This window comes from Girardinichthys multiradiatus, chromosome 21 (assembly GCF_021462225.1).
Source record: "Girardinichthys multiradiatus isolate DD_20200921_A chromosome 21, DD_fGirMul_XY1, whole genome shotgun sequence".
NCBI classification, from domain to species: domain Eukaryota; kingdom Metazoa; phylum Chordata; class Actinopteri; order Cyprinodontiformes; family Goodeidae; genus Girardinichthys; species Girardinichthys multiradiatus.
The window spans coordinates 27,457,897-27,479,738 of record NC_061813.1 but is presented as its reverse complement, the minus strand read 5'-3'; the positions used below and the strand labels follow the sequence as shown (position 1 = coordinate 27,479,738).

Below are 21,842 nucleotides of genomic sequence, written 5' to 3'. Positions count from 1 at the left end.
TGAACTGAAGCAAGTAAACAATGAAACTAACTAAAGAACAAACAGGAGGGAAACCAGATCTAAAAGGAATTGTAACTAGATACCTCTAACACCAGAACCCAGGAAGCAACAAAACTACACATAAGAAAGAAAAACTAAACAGAAGGAATCTAATAAACATGAATGAACAGAAAAGCACGTGGCTTAGAAGAAGGAAATAAACAAAAACAAAACCCAAACTCAAAAACCTAACAGTGGCAGACCCTGACACTCTGCAATGTTTTTATGTGTTGATATCTTCTGTTGTGGGTTTTCGTTTGAAAACCGAAGGTATCACAGTCAGTTTTAAAACCAATTTGTGTCCAAATTTCAAGCCAAAGAATTCCTTTATGCTAGGTGTCTCCTTAAAACAGACTGCAGTGAAATGATCGCTACAGCATACAAAAGATAGAGATGGAAAGTACTTGTTCATTGTTCTCTATACTTGCTTTGCCTATTTTTCTCAAAGATTTACATTTTTTGGAAATGAGAACCGTCTCATGTGTTCACTGGAGTAATTAGAACATCTGGCCACCACGCAGCGCTTTGTCATTTTGTTCAGTGCATAACAGAAAAACAACGATATAGAAAATGAACAAACAGCTTGTGAACATCAACAACACACTGAACAGCTGAGAGGGAACTACCCTCGACACATCTTATCTTGAAATGACGTATGTTTCAGGATATCTTGCTAGTGCAACACAGCGATTTCAGTTTGTTTTGAAATATTTTTCTACCTAATTTGTCAGTGTTTTGTAGCGGAGGACCCCGGAATGCAGACGAACAGGCAGCATGACGGTAAGTGAAATGATTTAATTAACAACACTTACTACAGATGGTGAAGGCAAAAACAGACATGGGTAGTCTGGCAAGACAGGCTTGGCATGATCAAAGGACAAGACATGAACAGAGAGAGTGATCCAAAATGTTTCCCTGAGGAATGAACATAACAGATGTGTATATATGGAGCAAGAACCAGGTGAAACAAGGAGACTGAATGCTAGGTGCAGGTGAACTGAATGAAGATGATTGAAGACAGGAGAGAACAAAACGTGGCTGGAGCCAAACAGAGACTCTTGAATACAAACTTAAACACAACTAGTAAACCATGAAACTAAAGCATAAACAGATCCAAAAAACCTAACTTGACAAAACATGAACTAGAAGACAAAAACTAAAGCATGACCAGGAAAATAACAGAAGCAAGATTCAAAACCTATCAAGAATAATAATATATAGTAATAATAACAAGAAGAAGAAGAAGAACCCAAAAGCACTCACAAAACATGACATAATTATTGTTCCATTTCTACAGAACCAACTACAAGAATTATGTAAGATAAATTTATACTGAATATTTATGCATAGTTTGGTTGGTGATGAGGGCAATTTTGTAATAAATTCTGTAGGTAATGAGGAGCCAGGGAAGTTATAGAGAATTGGAGTGATAAATACAGTTCTGGATGTTTTGCAGCTTCTGGATATTCTTTACATGAATTCCTATTAGCATGGCATTACAGTAATCAATCCCCGACACGACAAAGGCTTTGGCCAGTTTTTCATCGTTATTGAGGTTCAGAGAGGGACATAGTTTGGAGATATTTTTAAGGTGGAAGAAACACGTTTTTAAACACATGATTTAGATGGTTGTTTTGGAAGATGATTGGACCATTAGTGGTGCCAACCAGTATGACTTTAGTTTTGGTGGTGTTCAACTGGAAAACGTTGTGAATCATTCAAGTCTTTATTTCCTCCAAGCAGGCGGCGAGGGTGCTAGATGGAGTTGAAGCTGAAGTGGCAGGGTGGGTGTTGGTCTATTTATAAATAGAGTTGGCTGGTCAGGATTTGGCATTTCCAAGGCTGCCATATTCAGATCTGTCTGAAAGGTAGAATTAAAACTATTTTAGGGCGGTATCACTGAGTCCGGTATCAGTGTGGAGGTGGTTGAGGAGGATGTGGTGGTCGACAGTATCAAACACTGCTCTTAGGTCAAGGATAATTGAACAGGGACGGGGAAGATCATTGGTTACCCTCTCCAGTGCTGTATTTGTACTGTGAACATGGTGAAAACCAGATTGCAACTTTTAAAATAAGGAGTGAAAATGAAGATGATCATGAAGCCTGGATAAAAACGAAAGGTGAGAGATGGGCCAGTATTGGAAAACACCTCAGGATTGAGGTTGGCCTCTTCAGAAGGGGGTTGATGATCTTGGTTTTAAGTGAGAATGGGACCTGGCCACACTGAAATGAAGGGTTAACTATTTGTGTGATGAGAGAGCTTATGGCATAGAGATAAGATTCCATGTGTGCAGTAGGGAATGGGTCCAAGGCGCAGGTAGATGGCTTAATATTTTAATGAAGCATTCAACATCATTTCTGTGACTTCATCAAAGTGGGTAAAGGTCACAGGTTGAAAGTAAATGGAAGATGGTGGAGGAACAAGGAGGCTGGAGAGGTTTTAAATCTGTGAAGAAATGTGAGTAAGCCATTGCACTTGTGTTCTGTGTGATCAACGGGGACCTGGCTTTGAGCATTGAGGAGATCATTAATTGTAGAAAAGAGTTGCTTGGAATATCATGGGCTACTATTGATGATGTTAGAATAGTAGTTGGACCCTGCATCATGGAGGGATTTAGCTTAAGCTTTTTGATGCTCTCTGTATGCCAGTCTGTGAATTGCAAGGCCAGAAGATCTGAGGCACCTCTCAATGGCATGGCCAACAGTCTTCATTTTGCGCAGCTTACAGGTGCGTGAGAACAATGCCAGCCTTGGTTTTAGATAGGCAAGATAATCCAGGAGACAGTGAAGAGAACTATTCGGTACTGAGTAGGTCCATAAAAGCAGTTACCGTATTGGAAAAACCAGTAATGGAAACGTTCACAAATTGGGCTGAGTGGAGAGCCCGGGGAAAAGCGGCATTAATAACACAAACTGAGCTCAGCTGGGACACAGAGAGATAATAAATAAATGGAAAAGGTTAACAGAGATGTGAAAGAATAAATACTGAACGCAGAACAACAATGAACTAAGAAACTAAGTACAAAGGAATAACTAATAAGGTTAAAGTATAGAACATAAACAACAGGGAAATGAAGAAAACATAGCAGAAACATAGCAGAAACCCAAAAACTGAAACACCTAAGGATAATGACATAAATAAAGTCAGCCTGTGTATGTTGGGATCTGGGTTGTGTGTGTGTGTTTGTATTGTGTTTGCAACATTGCCTCAGTGTTTCAGATGGTGCTAGAGTTCTCAGGTGTGCTGGGGGACATGTGCGACTTATTCTGCTGATTGCTTGGAGGAGTACTTCAGCAGGAGCCTGCCAGCACTTCGACGCCAGAGTGTTTGCCTACTTTGGTAACAAGCTCAGCCAATGCTAAGTCTATGCTTTGTGTTTCGTTCTGGAATAACTTTGTTTATGTCCCTTCGCAGACTAAGAATCTGAACTTTGGATTTACGTCACTGGACAACTGACTTTGTGTCCAGGAGTTTTCTGGATGACCAAGATTATCTACGTTCTGAGGACTTCGTTTCCTAACTATTGTTCCCGTTTGGATTACCGACCAAGCTGGTAGTTTCCTGCTTCCTCTATCTCCAGGATCTAAGCCTAAGCGTACCCTGTCCACCCTCCAACGCAAGTATCAGCACAAATGAGCTAACTCAATCATCTCCAAGCTCACCCAAGAAGCACCTAAGAAACCAACAAAACAAACTCTGCTATGACAACTTGGATCTTGAATCCCTCTACCCCTGGCGACCTGAATTCTTGTCATTCGCTCAGTTACGCTTGTTCCCTGTTTTCACCAGTTCTCTTCCCCTCTCCCCTTACAGTTGGAGTTTCACCCGTTTTCGTTCCTGATTATTTTGTGGCACAATAAATATCATTTCACTCTTTCTATTTTCTCCAGAGTGTTCTTTTTATGTGGGTCAGAGCTATTAGAAAAACAATGACAGTGTACAATTTAATTTCAGTGTACTCAAGAGGGCCATGGTAACTCCGAAGGTGTGGCAAAGATCCACAGCTCAATTGGGGTAATCTGTGAAAAGAAAAACTTCGAGCCATGCACTCCACAAATCTGCCCTTTCTGTTAAAAAGCAACAAGAAGAAAACCATTGTTGAAAGAACGTCTAAAGAAATCTCATTTAAAATTTGGCACAAGTCATGTTGGGGACACAGAAAATGTGGCCAAATGTACTGTTGTCAGATAAGACTAAAATACTTTGTAACTTCAGCTGAGGTAGCTGTGACGAAACCTCACCCCCAGGGATCAACAAAATTAATGGAAGCATAAAATTAGAGTATTAAGAGCAAAACACGTCTTTCAATATTACAGCAAATCTTTCTTTGAAAACTTGCAAAAGCTCAAACATCCTAAGAAAGGAGGAAGACCATGGTGATTGGTGTCACCGCAACCCAGCTAGGCCTTTTCTTATACTATGGGGTGGCATGGTTGAGATTCATGGTTATGAAAACTAAATACAATTAAATATTATTAGTTAGGACGCATAATTCTTTTACAGATGTAGATTTATTGACCAATATTTGTAATTCCCATCAATAAGATATCAGTTATTAGAAAACTAATGTATCATGAGGAAGTGTAGAACATGTTCCTGGAGTACCAGAGCAGTGCAAAGCTGAAACTAATCCCTGAACATGTTTTACTGTGAAATACATATATCAACCCTAGATCAAAATTAAAAGAGCTTTTAAAGATCCGGTGTGAAGCTGGTAAGAGTGGTATCAGAGACTGATACCTTAATTTTTGGAGATGTTGCCTGGTTTAATGAATAAAACTGAAATGTTTAGCAAGAATGACTATTATGCTTTTGGAGTTAAAAGAGCATGCCTTTGCTATAATGCCTAAGAACATGGAATGTCAACATCATGTTTTGGGATTGTATTGCTGTGGAAGAGCCTGGAGCATTTTACAAAATAAATTTAAGTCTTGGGCACAAATAAGACTTCCCAATTAGCAATGACTCTAAGCAAACCGCCAAACTAGTTGTACAGAAGCTCTTAGCAGAACAGAAAGTCGTTTGGAGGGGCCAGCACAAAGCCCTGACCTCAGTCCAATAGAAAATGTGTGGCAGGTCCTGTCTTGGCATCACAGTGAGAACCATTTTCCTGATTTCACCATCAAATTGAGGACCGTTTGTACCAAAGTGAGGACATTTTGCTGGTCCTCACGACCTATTTTGCTAACAGTTAGGTTTAGGACTAAGGTGTGAATTGACTTTAGGTTAAGGTCAGGGTTAGGCATGCACTGGTAATGGTTAGGTTTAGGGTTATTGTCAGGGTTAGGGCATAGAAAGGGTTGAAAATGACTGAAAATCAATGGAAGTGTGTGTGTGCAAGACAAATCTGACTCAGTTGGACCAGTTCTGTCTGGAGAAAGTGTGCAGAATTCCAGCAAATTATTTAAAGAAGATTGTAGAAGGAAACCCAAAGTGTTTGATCCAAGTCATACAGTTTAAAGGCAATGCGACCAAACATTAAGAAAATGTAAGTAAATATCTGAATTTAAAGAGAGTAAAAAAATATGTAAAGAAAATATAAATTTTTCCAACAATTCCCTCCTGTTTGTTATTGATTAGTTTAATAACACATTCATGTATACACTTCCAAAAAGCTTTATGCATACACCTCATTAAACATTAAACTATTGTTACGTTTAGTGATTTCTCCTCCAAAGTGTCATCATAGTTCTGGTCCTCGTCAAGAAGTTGGTATTCCTGGGACAACATTGTATCAAAAATTCCTCCAACCATCCTTAATATCATTGCTCTGATGCAGGGAATAACACACAGAGTAAAAAAAAAACAACAATAACACAGCAATGACAGGGGTCATGATTTTCAAAAGCAGTTGCCACCACGGTCCAGAAGTAAGCTATGAAGAAAGGCTTCCTCAACCGGGATGGACATCCTGCTGCATACCCCTTTTAATTTCATTTAATTGGCATATAGCATCGCTCACTGTGTGTCCATCTTCGCCATTGGTTTCATCAGGGATGTAGGTGCAGCAGGTCTCGTTCAGGAGAGTGTAAACCCCCCCCCCAACCAAGGCCGTCAGCAGGTCCACAACCATCCTGTTCTGCAACACCACGGTTCGAAGAGCTGTGACTTCTGTGAACAGTTCTGTAAGAGCTTTTGTAAGAGCTCTTATTTCCTGTTGATCTATGCTTGAATTCCTCATGTGGCTTCACACGGATGAGTTCCCTCTTTAGGGAAGGTTGAACTGAAATGACACAAGTGTGATCATTGACATAAAAAGGTGCACATACATCACTCCAACTTGGAAGTGTCACGGAGTGACATTTTTGGACATTGTTTGTGACTTTGTGTTTACCTTTTGCTTAGATTTTTCTATTTTGGTTTTTGTATCATGTTTTCTTTTCTCCCTCTTCCACCTCCAAGTGTTTACTTCTTAAGTTCTTTTATGGTTGTTTTTCTTATTACTTTGTATGGATTATTATTATTATTATTATTGTAATTATTATAGTTCTTGGTCTTCCCTGGATTCTCTAGTTTTATTTCTCTTTAGTATCTTTGTGTTTAATTGTGTTTTATTATTTGTTCCTTTGCACTCTTCTCGTTTACTAGTTTATTTTCTGTTTCCTTTCCAGTTAATTCAGTCAGTGTGGTTAGGTTTGTTTACTTTTGTATTCAGGTTTTCTTTATGGGTTCTTTGTTTGTTCTTAGGTTGTTATTGTTGTTCTTATGTTTCCTCTAGTTTCTCTGTTTACTTTAGTCATGATTATTCTAGTTTTCTTATTCCCCATTTGATTATTTATCTTTGTCTATGGGTTTGCTTGTTGCTTGGTCTGTGTTTCTGTTTATTGTTTATCAGTTACTTTGCCCATGCTCAGTCTTTGTATTTGTTTCACCTATTCTTTCTGCTTCCCTGCCTCCTTGTCACACCTGTTTCCTGTTTTCTCTGATTACCTGCCCTTTGTTATCCCTCAGTATATTAGTTGGTTTTGTGTCATTGTTTGTGGCTGGTTCCTTGTGTTCGTCACACCTCGTTCTCATCCATGATTATGCTTTGTTTTTTGCATTACCTTGCCTTGGGAATCTTTTGCCACGCCTTGCCTTGGGAAACCTGCAGTGATTTTTTGTAAGCTTTGTATCTAGGCTCTGGTTCATTTCCTGCAGTGTTTTTGCTACGTTGAGTTACAAAGATGATCCTGCCGAGCTCTTGTCTGCACGTTGGTCCGATCCAAAACCACATCGTGACAGGAAGCAAATGCAAATAAATGGCAGTTCCACACATCCATTGAAATCCATCTACTGCATAAGTGCCCTTTAGATCAAGGACATTTCCCCCTGGTCCAGCTTGGTGTAAAGAATAATAGTAAGTCATGTTACACATGCGCATTGGAATAGTCCCCACTGAGATGGAACAGGTGCCCACAACACAATGAGAAAAATAGGAACCTGCAAGAAGCTCCACATAATTGGACACAGGAGTTGTAACATTAAACTGTTTAAACTATGTAACATCACAGTTGTAAAATGTTACATTGCCCATTAGCACGCAGATACTGGTACTGGTACCAGAAACACTATTTCTGATAAACACTCATTTCTTGGCGCTGGTAATGGTCTAGCTGTCAACCTGGGCTGGTTGGAAGAGATAGGAAGTTCAGTGCATACATAACAACCAGAAATGTTTCTGGACTTGATTACAATTTTTCACATTGGTACCAGCTGTTTGTCTCAAACAAGTAATTTATATCTTGTATAAACATTCCATGGAAATCTTCATGTATCCACCTCTTTAATTTCTGGAGATTATGAGATTGTGGAAATATCTGACATATTATTAACACAATCAGGACACACATGAAAAACAAAATTAAATGTTTCAACCACATCTTTCCTTTAGATTTACCTATCAGTCTCTCTCTCACCCCTAAAGGCTAGGAAAGATCGTTGGTTTCTTCAGTGACATTGAGACGAAGTCTCCACTAGATGGCGACGACCCCTTTGTAGTCATGCTTTCTCATTTCCAGCCTGAGTGGAAAGACTGAAAGGCTCACCTCTTACAGTGTGTGTTTATAAGTAGCCCCCTCTTGGATTTTCACAGCAGTAGAAGTTGTCAATAACATTTGGAATGGACCCTCCCACTTTGGATCAGACCACATTTTCTTCTTAATGGTCTTAATCAGCACTCAGTCACCTGCTTTCACGTCACCAGGAACCCGTAGGGCTTCAGACACATCATTTGGCAGATTATTAACATTTTGTATGTCTCTAAGCTGTAATGCCTTCATCATGTAATCTGCTAACGTTGCCTCTTGTTGTGAATCTTTTAGGTCTTTTTGGAGATCAGGAATTTAATAAGGTCTGTCATGTATTATTTCAAAAGGTGTTAATCCACCCTGAGCTGATGGGGTTATCCTCATACTAAGTTTTACTATATATATAGATATTCAACCCAATTTCTTTCTGTTTCTTCCATTGTCTTCCTAAGCTATTTAACTGTCCCATTTGTCATTTCTACCAGACCTGCACTTTGGGGATAATAGCTACATTATATTTTCAGGTCAATCTTGAAACATTTACCAAGTTCTTGTATGACTTTGTTAACAAAAATGTGTATATTCCATTATCACTATAAATCCTTCTTGGAATTCTAAATGTACATAGTCCTTTTTGTCACCGTTATAGCATCTGGTCCTTTGCAAGGAAAAATTTCCTTGGGGGTAATGTTTCAGACATGTCAAACAAGATGCACAAAAAAATGTTTTTTTAGTAAGTATTAATTATTAAATCCATATGTAGTAAACTACTACCCTCCTGTTAAGACATGGCTCTGCACATGGCTCACAATTCATTGAAACATTGATTTAAGTAATATAAGCTTTCCTTCAGGGCATCTAGTAATCCCTTCACATATACACTCAACTAATTTAGCTGGTAACAGCACAGCATCTAATAATTTCAGTAATAACTCTGCATTTTTCCATTGTGCTATCAATTATACCTTTATTTTTATTTCTTTCCATACATAATATGCGCTGTTCAAGATGTTAATAAAACCTTGTATGGTGTCATGATAGACAAGGTTAAATAATATTTAATTTCATCGTTCCTGCAAATGTTTCTCTTTGGCCATGATAACGTTGCTCTCTTTTAATCATCTGGTTCCAATGACACATTTTTTTTATTCATCAGCAAGATTATAGCTCTGAATAATTTATTCTAATTTAGCTTTATTTAGATGCACCTAAATTTCCCTTAGGTGTATGAATGAGTGTGTGCATGGTTGTATGTGTGTTGCCCTGCGATGGACTGGCGACCTGTCCAGGGTGTACCCTGCCTCTCGCCCATAGACTGCTGGAGATAGGCACCAGCTCCCCCGCGACCCACTATGGAATAAGCGGTAGAAAATGACTGACTGACTGACTAGATGCATCTATTCTAATTATTTTTTTTTTTTTAAATGCAGTAAGTCCTCATTATATTAAAGAATGAGGTCACTATTTCTGTTAGTTGCTATTATTTTAATAATGCTTGGTTTACTTTAGGTTTCATTAGTTCTGAAAAAAATCACTCCGCATCAGTTTAGAAGGCTTAATAAAATTGATGAACACAAAAATGAAGAGCATGTTATGTCTTACAATCTTAGTTTTTCTTACCCAGTTTTATAAACACACCTGTACAGTTTCAGTCAGCTCTTCCCTTCTTAATTACATTTGTATTTATTTCAAGTAACTAAAGTTTATTTCAATTAACTTAAGTTTTCTCAATTTCAGGAATAGTAATTCTGTCCAGTAATTTTGTTAAGGAGCATTTCATCTTGTGTTAAATTTTAAATCTAATTTGATCAACCTGACTGGAAAAAGTCCAAACATCTGTGAAAATCCTTTTGTTTCACCATAAAAATTGACCTAATAATTATGGTACTGTTGAGGATCATACTTGCTCTTGTTGGTTTTAATTATTATCATGCACATGTACCCTAATTTTTACATAACAAAACAAACATTTCACAAAAACAGACAGACAAAATGGACAGACATTGGCCACATAAAATTTAATTACTCTGCTTGTAAAATAATTTCGTAAATTGAAGACAGGTCTATGAGCTTTCTTATGTTTATCAGTATTTCAAATAAGGTAGAACCTTTACTATCTTTATATGATTTTGAAAAAAAGTCTGGAAACCTTATAGAGGTAAAAGTTTGGCAAATGATCATTAGAACATCAGACCTTTATTAGCACTTTTAAAAGTCCCCCAAAGACGGTTTTTAATTAAATCAAACATTCCCATTCACACACATTCACACACTAACTGTCATGATTTTAACAGCCGACTTAACCCACATGCAGAGACTCAGAGAACTTGTTAAATAAGAAAGTTTATTGCAAAGCTTGGTCAGGCACAACAGAAGCGGCGAGTCTAATCTTTCATCACTGAAAAACACAAAGAGAAATGATTAGTGGCTGAACCTCAGAATATGACCCAACTAAAACGTTCCCTTACTGGAGAATCCGGGAAAACCGCCAGGGAGAGAATTAGTGTCAGGAAAGAAGCCCCGCTTGCCAGGTACAGTCAAAATCCAGGAAGTAACCAGAGTCACTACAGAGGACTGGAACAGGTCAGGCAGAAATCGCACCTGGAACAGGTAACAGGGGAAGTTAGAGTTCATACAGAATAATCCTTCAAAATTTCTTCATAGTAAAAATCATGCAAAGTCTTCAGAGCTGGCCAAAAGATTACCACGGAGGCAAAACACTCAGGCGCCGAAGTGTTGGCAACCATCCTCTTTATGCTTCTCAGCTGATGAATAGATGCGCAACACCTGTCGCCTCAGGGGCTCTCCTGCTGGCGGCACCTAGTGTTGGAAAGGTGTAAGCAGCAGGCAGCAGATGACTCCAGATCCTGACACTGACAACGTTTCCCTCATGGCTGTCATGAACATCCACTTGATGGTTTTTAGGATTTTGTATTTTAAATTGTAAAGCACTTTGAATTGCCCTGTCTGCCATGTGCTGTACAAATACATTTACTTAGTTACTTCTCTATCAGAGCAATTTCATTTACAAAAATTCCCATATAATTTTCTTTTTATATTTTTAAAATGCACATTGTTTTCTCATAACCCTTTTTTTCCCACTAGGTCTGTTTTGAATGCTTCAATTCTTTTTTTATCCACCAAGGATCAATAAGGTGGTGTTTGTGGGGTCCACCTTGAAGATGTTGTCTTTTGGGTCCATCCAATCTGGAGAAGTGTCAGGTTATCATTGTCAAGTCAGTGAGGTTCATAGGTCAGTCAGAACCTTGGTCATTTGGTCTTGGGTTGTTTTTGGTCATTTGGTCTGTGCACATAATGTCTCATGGATCCAACCAATGATTAGTCAACAAAACTTCCACACAGTGTGATGTTATTTCTCCAGTTTCCACCTGTTGAAGAAAAATGTATTGTTAATAAATTAACTGCATTTCCTAGAACACTGCATTCCTCCTGGATGATCATCACCTGTTAAAAAACTTCATTATGATGTTAGTCAGTTGTTTCACATATTCAATCAGATCATTAAACATTGCAGTAGGTGAAGTTATTAATATTTCATGTAGACTGACATATACTGTTGCATATAGAGAGGATCTCAGATTATCCATGTATGCTGCTGCGATGTCTATCAACTCCTCTTTCTCATCAACTTCCCCTTTTCCTTCTTTAACAACATTCTGTTCTCCCTTATCCAGTCATTGTTCACTGGGTCGTCCAGTTGGACAGTTTCTAGCCCAATGACCATGCTGTCCACAAACCCAGTATACATAATCTCTTCTGTCATCTCTCCCTCTCACTTGCCTCTGTCCACGTCCCCTAAGGCCTCCATTTCCTCTGAAAACTCTTCTCATTCTACCCCTCCCCCTACATACTGATCCTGCATAAAATATTTCATCTTCAGCATAGAAGGTATCAGTAGGGGGTTGTTTTTTCTTTCCACTGACCACCTTTTCAGCATGCATTGCCCAGTTCTGCCAACTGGTAACCGAGCAGGTGGGTAGATCAATATTATGTTTTGTGACCCATTTTCGAATCTCAGGTAAAGCATTTGCCTGGAGGGCATTTTTTAACTGTTGTTTATAGGGAGTGTCATCAGCAGTGTCATTAAGGCCATCCAGTTTAATTGCCTGTTTTCTCCGCCTAGTATTTTTGCTACCGGGGAGCTGGTTATTAAATTTGGGGATCCCTCTCTCATAGTTTGTGAAGTCGGAAAAACTGGTGGTGAATATGGTGGTGCCTCTTCAGTCATTTGTCCCACTGGCGCTGAGGGTTCAGGCACTATCGCAGCTGCAGCAGCAGGCTGGAGCTGTGGCTGCCTGCCCCTCACCCTTACTACACCAGTGTCATTATCTTCTTCTCTGGCAACTGCTATATAAACCTCCTTGCTCTTTTTATTGTTTCCTGCCTTTCTTTTATAAGCTTCAGCAATTTGTTTTTTAAGTTTGACTGGGTTTTTTCCTTTTCCTAAGTTTGTCTTTCTGTTGTAATCTCTGTACCAAATGGGTACAAGCAGGAACCGAAAGATGTCCTTTAAAATTATAATCTTTCTGCCATTTGCAAGATTTTTACTGTATCTGGATCCTTTGAGTGGATAAACGTTGCATCTCCTTCTAACGAGGGCTGCTTCCGGACGCAGTTCCCCATTTTAAGAGTTATTATTATTATTTTTTTTAATATCTATTAAAAACTATTAAGAACTGAGTTCTACTTCTATTAATTTATATTAGCGCTATATACAGGTCCTTCTCAAAATATTAGCATATTGTGATAAAGTTCATTATTTTCCATAATGTCATGATGAAAATTTAACATTCATCTATTTTAGATTCATTGCACACTATCTGAAATATTTCAGGTCTTTTATTGTCTTAATACGGATGATTTTGGCATACAGCTCATGAAAACCCAAAATTCCTATCTCACAAAATTAGCATATTTCATCCGACCAATAAAAGAAAAGTGTTTTTAATACAAAAAACGTCAACCTTCAAATAATCATGTACAGTTATGCACTCAATACTTGGTCGGGAATCCTTTTGCAGAAATGACTGCTTCAATGCGGCGTGGCATGGAGGCAATCAGCCTGTGGCACTGCTGAGGTCTTATGGAGGCCCAGGATGCTTCGATAGCGGCCTTTAGCTCATCCAGAGTGTTGGGTCTTGAGTCTCTCAACGTTCTCTTCACAATATCCCACAGATTCTCTATGGGGTTCAGGTCAGGAGAGTTGGCAGGCCAATTGAGCACAGTGATACCATGGTCAGTAAACCATTTACCAGTGGTTTTGGCACTGTGAGCAGGTGCCAGGTCGTGCTGAAAAATGAAATCTTCATCTCCATAAAGCTTTTCAGCAGATGGAAGCATGAAGTGCTCCAAAATCTCCTGATAGCTAGCTGCATTGACCCTGCCCTTGATAAAACACAGTGGACCAACACCAGCAGCTGACACGGCACCCCAGACTATCACTGACTGTGGGTACTTGACACTGGACTTCTGGCATTTTGGCATTTCCTTCTCCCCAGTCTTCCTCCAGACTCTGGCACCTTGATTTCCGAATGACATGCAGAATTTGCTTTCATCCGAAAAAAGTACTTTGGACCACTGAGCAACAGTCCAGTGCTGCTTCTCTGTAGCCCAGGTCAGGCGCTTCTGCCGCTGTTTCTGGTTCAAAAGTGGCTTGACCTGGGGAATGCGGCACCTGTAGCCCATTTCCTGCACACGCCTGTGCACGGTGGCTCTGGGTGTTTCTACTCCAGACTCAGTCCACTGCTTCCGCAGGTCCCCCAAGGTCTGGAATCGGCCCTTCTCCACGATCTTCCTCAGGGTCCGGTCACCTCTTCTCGTTGTGCAGCGTTTTCTGCCACACTTTTTCCTTCCCACAGACTTCCCACTGAGGTGCCTTGATACAGCACTCTGGGAACAGCCTATTCGTTCAGAAATGTCTTTCTGTGTCTTACCCTCTTGCTTGAGGGTGTCAATAATGGCCTTCTGGACATCAGTCAGGTCGGCAGTCTTACCCATGATTGGGGTTTTGAGTGATGAACCAGGCTGGGAGTTTTAAAGGCCTCAGGAATCTTTTGCAGGTGTTTAGAGTTAACTCGTTGATTCAGATGATTAGGTTCATAGCTCGTTTAGAGACCCTTTTAATGATATGCTAATTTTGTGAGATAGGAATTTTGGGTTTTCATGAGCTGTATGCCACAATCATCCGTATTAAGACAATAAAAGACCTGAAATATTTCAGTTAGTGTGCAATGAATCTAAAATATATGAATGTTAAATTTTCATCATTACATTATAGAAAATAATGAACTTTATTACAATATGCTAATATTTTGAGAAGGACCTGTATTTTATTTTCTGTGCTTTATTATATATACTTTTATCCTATTTACTCTAGTTTATTATTATTATTCGGACTCCGCTCTTTTTTTTTTTTTTATCTAACAGGGGTATAGTATTTATATATATATATATATATATATATATATATATTTTGTTGTACCATCAAACCAACAGAATTCCTCAGACGGGGCCCCAACATCTCCACCTAGGTTTGATCCGGTTTTCCGCTTTGAGTTCTAATGCAGGAGTTTTAGACTGAGATTTGATAGCACCTAATATCCAAATCAGAATTTCCCATGACACATCTCAGCTGTTAACAACTTTATGTTAGCGGCAGCAAGATTTCGGGTTGTCTCACTGAGTGAATCATGTGATTCTGCATTCATACACACACCCTCTGTTTATTATCAGGCCTCTTCAAAACGCCGAGCATACCGGCTCGCGTATTCCTTTTAATATACTTGGTTTCGTCTTACCTGCGCGTTCGTTCACACTGTCTGTTGGAACGCATTGATCCATCTTCCCGGTGCCCCTCGGTCGATTCGGCGGTTACCAACACAGAATTCACTGTGCAGGATTTTTGTTCTCCAGACGTTCTGGAGGCTGCGCAGACAAACCCCACAAGCACCGCTGGGCCCCGGGGCAGCAGATTTCTAGTGCTCCGGCTCAAAGGACCAAAGAAATGTTAGAGTTAAAAAGCTGATAATTACAGATCAGTGCAAAAGAAGACACAAATGAACCAAATACGTTTGACTTGCTAGGGAGAGACAGTCCTCTGCAGAACAGCGACTTCCTTCTCACAAAGGAAGAAGTCCTTGCACTAGCCTTTTATTTACAACTCACATTCTTACAAGTAAAAAGCGGGAATCGGTTCAGCCAATTCTTACAGAGATTTCAACATAAAAAGTAATCATTCCCATATATGGTATGAGAATGTCATGTCCAGAGAGTGATCCACTCCGGACCGCATTCCTTAACTCTCCACTCCCTTTTACACACTAAAAAACAATCACAGGAATCATCTTTAACTAGAGTAGAACTTAAAACATAAACCTTGTTTAAACTAAACAATGATCATTTTTATACATTTTTCCAACAATTCCCTCCTGTTTATTATTGATTAGTTTAATAACACATTCATGTATACATGAATGTGTCATCATAGTCCTGGTCCTCGTCAAGAAGTTGGTAATCCTGTGACAACATTGTATCAACTTACAACTTAATGATAATTTTTATACATTGTTTCTAACATTAGGACATGGAAACTGTTCAAAAACTACTACAAAATTGATGTAAATGCTACATAAATGTTACAGCAATGAACTGATAATAATGTAACGATGCATCCACCTCTGCATACTGTAGGCTTTAACTGGCTGATGTGGTGCCAATTTTGAATTAATTCAGCTAATAAGTTTGTTATTTGTGAGTTAGGAGCTAGACCAAAACGAAAACAAGAACTCTAAAGCAGCATGATGAATTGAAGGATTTGAAGGCACAAGAACAGGACATAAAGTACAGGCAGAGAAACGGGTAGTGTAAAAGAAGGATCCAGTAATGAACAATGAGAACCAGTGAGCTTATATATTGAGTAGAGATTAGAGAATGACATTGATTGCAGGGGAGTTAATCAGGGATTATGTGGAGCAGCTGAGGCAGAAGTAAAGCAAGGAGAATAAGGCTGAACTAAGACATAAAAAGACTTCTAACCAAGAAGAAAAGACTAATACTAAACTGAGAAAAAAATAATTCTAAAACACTAAGAACAGAAACCAAGAATAAACTAAGAAACTAAACACAAAGTATTGAACTAATATGGAAACACCTTACTAACAATAATGAACACAGACAAATAAACTGAACATGGCTAGACAAAAATAAACAACAATAGAGTAAGGAAAAGACAAACATAGATGAAAACCAAATGACTATTCAAACATTTGAAAGAAAACCTTGACTCTGTGTAGAGTATTGAACTTATAGCCCTTGATGTTCAGTTGATCAATAAATGTGAAGAAAAAAAAAAACATTAGAAAATGACATTATAGCAAAGTGTAACTTACTCCTCCAGTATAAGGACTGGCGAGAGAATTGGACTGATGTGCTCTACTTTCTTGGTTTTAGTGAGGACGTGGAAAGCGGCCTTCTGGATCAGCTGCAGCTGTCCAACTGACCTTTTAGGCAGACTTGTGAAGACACTTTTGCAGAAATCAATTTGACTAAATAAAGAGATGAGTTTTCAAGATTCTGCTGGGACATAGTTAGACCTTTATTCCTCGAAATGTTCTTCAGGTTATAGAAGGCTGACTAAGTGATTGTCTTTATGCGCCTCTGAAGGTTACGGTCCTAGTCCATCACTACACCCAGATTTCGGGCCTGATCACTGGTTTCTAGCTGTAGTGACTGTAGCTGTGTGCTTATTCTGTTGTATTGCTCTTGCATCTTATACTGCTCTACTTTTACTCTCACTCACTTAAAACTGTGCACATATATTTATATTATATTGTAGATATGTTTATACTGTTTAATTTGTACTGTATTGCACCAACTACGCCAAAACAAATTCCTTGTATGTCCAAAAACGTACTTGGCAATAAAGCTTTTCTGATTCTGATTCTGATTCTGATTCTGATTCTTGATCTCTCCTCCTTTGGTCCAAAAGTAATTACTTCATTGTAATGTAGATCTGTGCATCATCAGCATAGTTATGGTAACTTATCTTGTTATTTGTTATGATCTGAGATGGGGGAGCATGTTGATATTGAATAGGAGGGACCACAGGATGGAACCTTGGGGAACCTTGAATGTGAATTTTGTCAACTCTGACTCTGAACCTATTGACACAAAAAAGTCCCTGTCCTTCAGGTATGGCTCAAACCGGCCATGTGCTGTATCTGAAAGACTGATCTAGTTCTCCAGTTGCTCTAGAAATCTAACATGATTAACAGTGTTGAATGCTGCGCTGGGGTCCAATAATACCAGCACTGTGGTTATTCCACAGTCTGCATTTATGCAGATGTCATTGAACACCTTGACAAGAGCAGTCTTGGACCTGTAGTGAGCACGGAAACCTGACTGGAAGATGTCAAAGCTGCTGATCATTGTTAACAAGGTATTTAACTGTTGAAACATAGGTTTTTCAGTAACCTTATTGATGAATGGGAGATTTGAGGTGGACCTTTAATTTTCCAATAGTAACTTGTTCAGATTGTTCTTTTTCAACATCAGTTTGCTGTTTTTTAGGCCTGGGGGAAAACACCTGACAAAAGGGATGAGTTAAAATCTTTTGTAGTATTTTTGGATCTTCTCAGAAAATTATAAGTGTTATAAATAAAATAAATATTGTTATTACTTTTATGGACAAAATAAATGTGCAATAAATATAGATCCCTTGCTTGTTAATTACAGCCTGCTCTTACCACTGGATATATGCCAAGCATCCAGCACATAACCCAGCTGATATGCTGCTTTTAATGGTATACACTCTCGGTGCATCTCAATTGTAAGTGCGTAAATGGTTTGGGACTCTTCAAACAAAACATATTGAGCCAGGGACTTAAAAAAGCTCAACAAGCTGATAAAAAAGGCTGGCTCTGTTCTGGGGACTCCTCTGGAACCTCTGGAGATCATTGTGGAAAGACGGATTCTTCATAAAATGAAGAACATTATGGAGAACCCTGAGCATCCTCTTCATGAGACTGTCCTACAACAACAGAGTGTCTTCAGTCAGAGGCTTCTTCAGATCTGCTGTAAGACGGAGCGCTACAGGAGATCCTTCCTGCCCACAGCCATCAGCATCTACAACGGCTCTTTGAGGAAACCTTCATAATATGAGCTATAACAACATTTAATTTCCCTTTGGGATTAATAAAGTATTTTTGAATTGAATTGAATATAAGTGAATAGACACCAAGCCAATAAAGATACTGAGACACCTGCTTATATAAAAATATAAAACAAAACCTTTCTCACCAGTCACTCCAAGATCATAATTAACAATAGTTACAGGACCAAATACAAGTCAGATGTGCATTTTCAACCAACTTTTTTTTTTTTTTTACTTTGATCATTAGTTACTCCACAAGCCTGTCGGTCATCTCATTGAAAAAGAGCTGTTTCCTTCTGTCTCTGTCTGCCTTCCAGGTCTGCCACAACTGACTCCCACAGTATTCCACCTCAATATTAAAAGCACCAAGTTCTGCTCTCCCGTTTGGGGCCCTCAGTTCTGTGATGTACAGCAGTGGGACTTGTTCAGCCCTGCTGTTTAAATTGAGGCCTGCCTGCAAGGCAAAAGAAGGTCGGCAAGAAGTTGGTTTCTGTTTTATTTGGACAGTTTATTATTTTTTTTGACCAGCTCAGTGTATGTACAGCATTTTTAGGATTTTCATGCATTTGCTTCTGCTGAGGATTTTGTTCCCGTTGCTTTCTTTAATTGTATTTAAATAAATTAGGGCAAAACAAGGCCTGTTTTGACCACAATTTCATTTGTTAAACTATATAAATTTGTTAGTCTCAATACACATTACATTGTCTCTTAAACATTGATCATCTTCACTGAGAATCTTAAGGAGGAATTTACCTAATCATGCTAATATATATGTATATATATTTCTCTAGGTGCTGCTCAACAATGCAGTAGTTTGCATGCAGTTTGCATGCGTGGGCTCTCCCAGGTACATCCTCCCACATTGCAAAAGCAAGACTGTTTGGTTAATTGGTCACTTTAAATTGAACTTAGGCTTGAATATGTGCGTGCATGGTTGTCTGTAATGTGTTTCTCTGTGTTGCCCTTTGGTAGACTGACAACTTGTCCTGGGTGTACCCCCCTTTTGCCCAATGGCTCTCCTTTCATGTCCTTTTATGTCTGCTGGGGCAGAAGACATCACCAGGCCTTATTGCAGTTCAGAAGAGTATTCTGCTACAATGTGCGAGTACACCACATAGGACAGCCAATAGGAAAAATAAAATTATATCTTAGTGTATTCTTTGAAGTCAGAGAGACTATAAACACTGCTTAGAACCATTAACTTCTATGGGGTTGTTAACTTTTATCAAAGAATAGACAACTTTGCATTACAACAGCCTAAGAACGTGTACAGTATCTTTAAGGTTTCGGGCCATTATCCGCAGGATTGCATAAAGAGGTTGCCGTGGCTACTTGCAAGAGTCAAGCAAAGGCATTTTTAAGGTAATGGAAGAAAGCAGTAAAAAGTGTGTGAAAGGTCAGATCTGTAGTTGTTTGTTATAAGGGGGGGGGGGGGGGGGGGGGGGGGGTTTAGGCAAAGTCTTCTCTGATTTAAGAAGTGAAAGTCCAAAAGTAGCAGAATCAATAAAATAATTCTCCATCTTTATCATCCTGTCCTCCAATTAGCAAATGTCTTTCAATCTTGTGATCTCCCCAGGACATTTTACTGAGATTCACGATTAAAGGGCACCAAGCCTGTTCTGTCGGCTTTCCAATTCCCGTTCTTTGTAACAAGTAACTTCATGCTGGCTTGACCTTCATCATTTCTGCATCTGTGAAGCCATTTAGGCTTTTGCTTAAATCCTCCTCCTCTGTTTCTGAATTGATATTAGATGTCCTGTCAGGTCAATGTCACTTTTCAGCTTTGAGCTCACACCATTCATTATACTTAGTTTAGGATGGAGAGCACAAACTCTTAATTTAATTACCCCAGTTTTGCCCTCTATATAATGCAAAACGTACCTGGACCAAAAAACAAAATTAAGGTAAATTGAATGTTTGTCATGCATGAGAAAAAACAGCAGCTTCACAGATGACGAACAAGCAGGAGCTGTAGTAAGATCAAGAAAGAGGACGAGGTGTGCTTTGCAGTATAGCTCAGCTCCTCTGATCTTGGGAATGATTTAGTGTACTGTTGTGCAGCATACATCCCATAAGGATGGTGTGAATGTGGTTGCTATTGATGGCTGTTTTAGAGTTGTGATCCTTTCCTGATACCCTGGCAGCAAAGATTCCTTTTTTACAAACTAACATTTAACACGTCTGCCCGCAGTGGCTTGTCACTCTTTCTTTCTATCCTCTGTGATTTACTCTTATATCCGGCCACCCCCTGTTCTTTCATCTCTGAATCCAATAGTGTCAGTCATACACTCCCAGTGGCAGAATGTACGGTGGTTTAGTGACATTGTTAGCGCCTCAAACGTAGAACTGCTTGATTCTCAGGAAGGTTGCTAGTTTGTTTTCTCAGAAAAAACTTTTACTTCATGAAACATCCTTTAAAAACCTACATTTTCATTGCCCTTACATCCTCTAAATGATAAATTGTAATGACCATGACATGTCTGATAATATTGTGACTAGAAAAAGTAATTACACCTTTAATTATCTGACCTTTTGTCTATTAACAACCATAAACTTCAGCGTGTCTTATTGGGAATTTATTTGATCAACAAACACAAGGAATCTGAAGCAGAAGGAAAATTATTTCTATGGATAAAAATCTGAAAGAATTGGCATGCATTTGTAATAATTCCCTTTTACTTTGGTAAACCTAAATGAAATCTTGTGCAATCATTTGCCGTCAGAATTGCTGGGGTCCGGCCATGGGATGAAATAAGGACTAACTTGTGCAAAGAGAAAAAGAAAATGGCCAAACTCTGAATCCCAGAAATCTCAGTTTAAACCCATTCTCATGCTTGACTCCCAGGAGGTGTGAGTTTCACAGCTGGAATCGTATCACGTCATAGAGCTACAAAACTCTGGTGCACAGCAGAACCCTCTCTCTTTACCCCCAGCCTCCACAGGTTGCATAGGGGAGGAAACGAGTCTAAACGTTTGGATTCGATTGGCTGACTAAAAGACTGCATATTCAAAGAAACCTAGGATCCAAAGTAAAGTATGGTCTGCTGTTTGTGACTGTACCCCAGCTGAAAATAAAACTAGCTCTTTAAACCTTTCTGTCTGACCAGAAAGGGACCTAAGCCAAAGATTCCCGAAAAAGGAATCGCCCTCAGGGAAGACAGCATAGGCAAATTATTCATAAAATTTATTTTTAAATAGTATTTTATGCACCCTTCTGTTTTGCATTGTGAACTGGTTGTATGAACACATAAAAATTACTGTTCTTTGTTAAAAATTATTTGGTTTGATTACAAATTCCCTAAAAGCCACGTGACACATGAAACATGTGGAAGGTGTTCTGATCAGATGAGACAAAATGTAACCTTTTGTCCTACATACTGTAAAACATATGCGGTGGAAAACTAACACTGCACATAACCCTCAACACACTACACAAGGTGGCGGCAGCATCATGCTGTGGGGATGCTTTTCATCAGTCAGAATTGGAACACTGATCTGTGTTAGTGGGAAGACAGATAGAGCTAAACACAGAGCAATGCTGGAATAAAAATGTCTATGTATTCCTGTACATTTAGTGTTCTGTTAGATTCCTTCCAGTGTTTTTGTTTCTGCTCATCTGTGT

At 39.0% G+C, this 21,842-nt stretch overlaps 1 long non-coding RNA gene across 1 annotated transcript; it reads right to left on the bottom strand.

The window, feature by feature from the left end:
• Positions 1 to 10,372: 10,372 nt before the first annotated feature.
• On the bottom strand, positions 10,373 to 10,748 carry LOC124857756. Its single transcript, XR_007035674.1, has 2 exons — positions 10,518 to 10,748; positions 10,373 to 10,447 (listed from the first exon to the last, which is right to left on the bottom strand). It is a non-coding gene; the product is annotated as an uncharacterized LOC124857756 (long non-coding RNA).
• Positions 10,749 to 21,842: the final 11,094 nt, after the last annotated feature.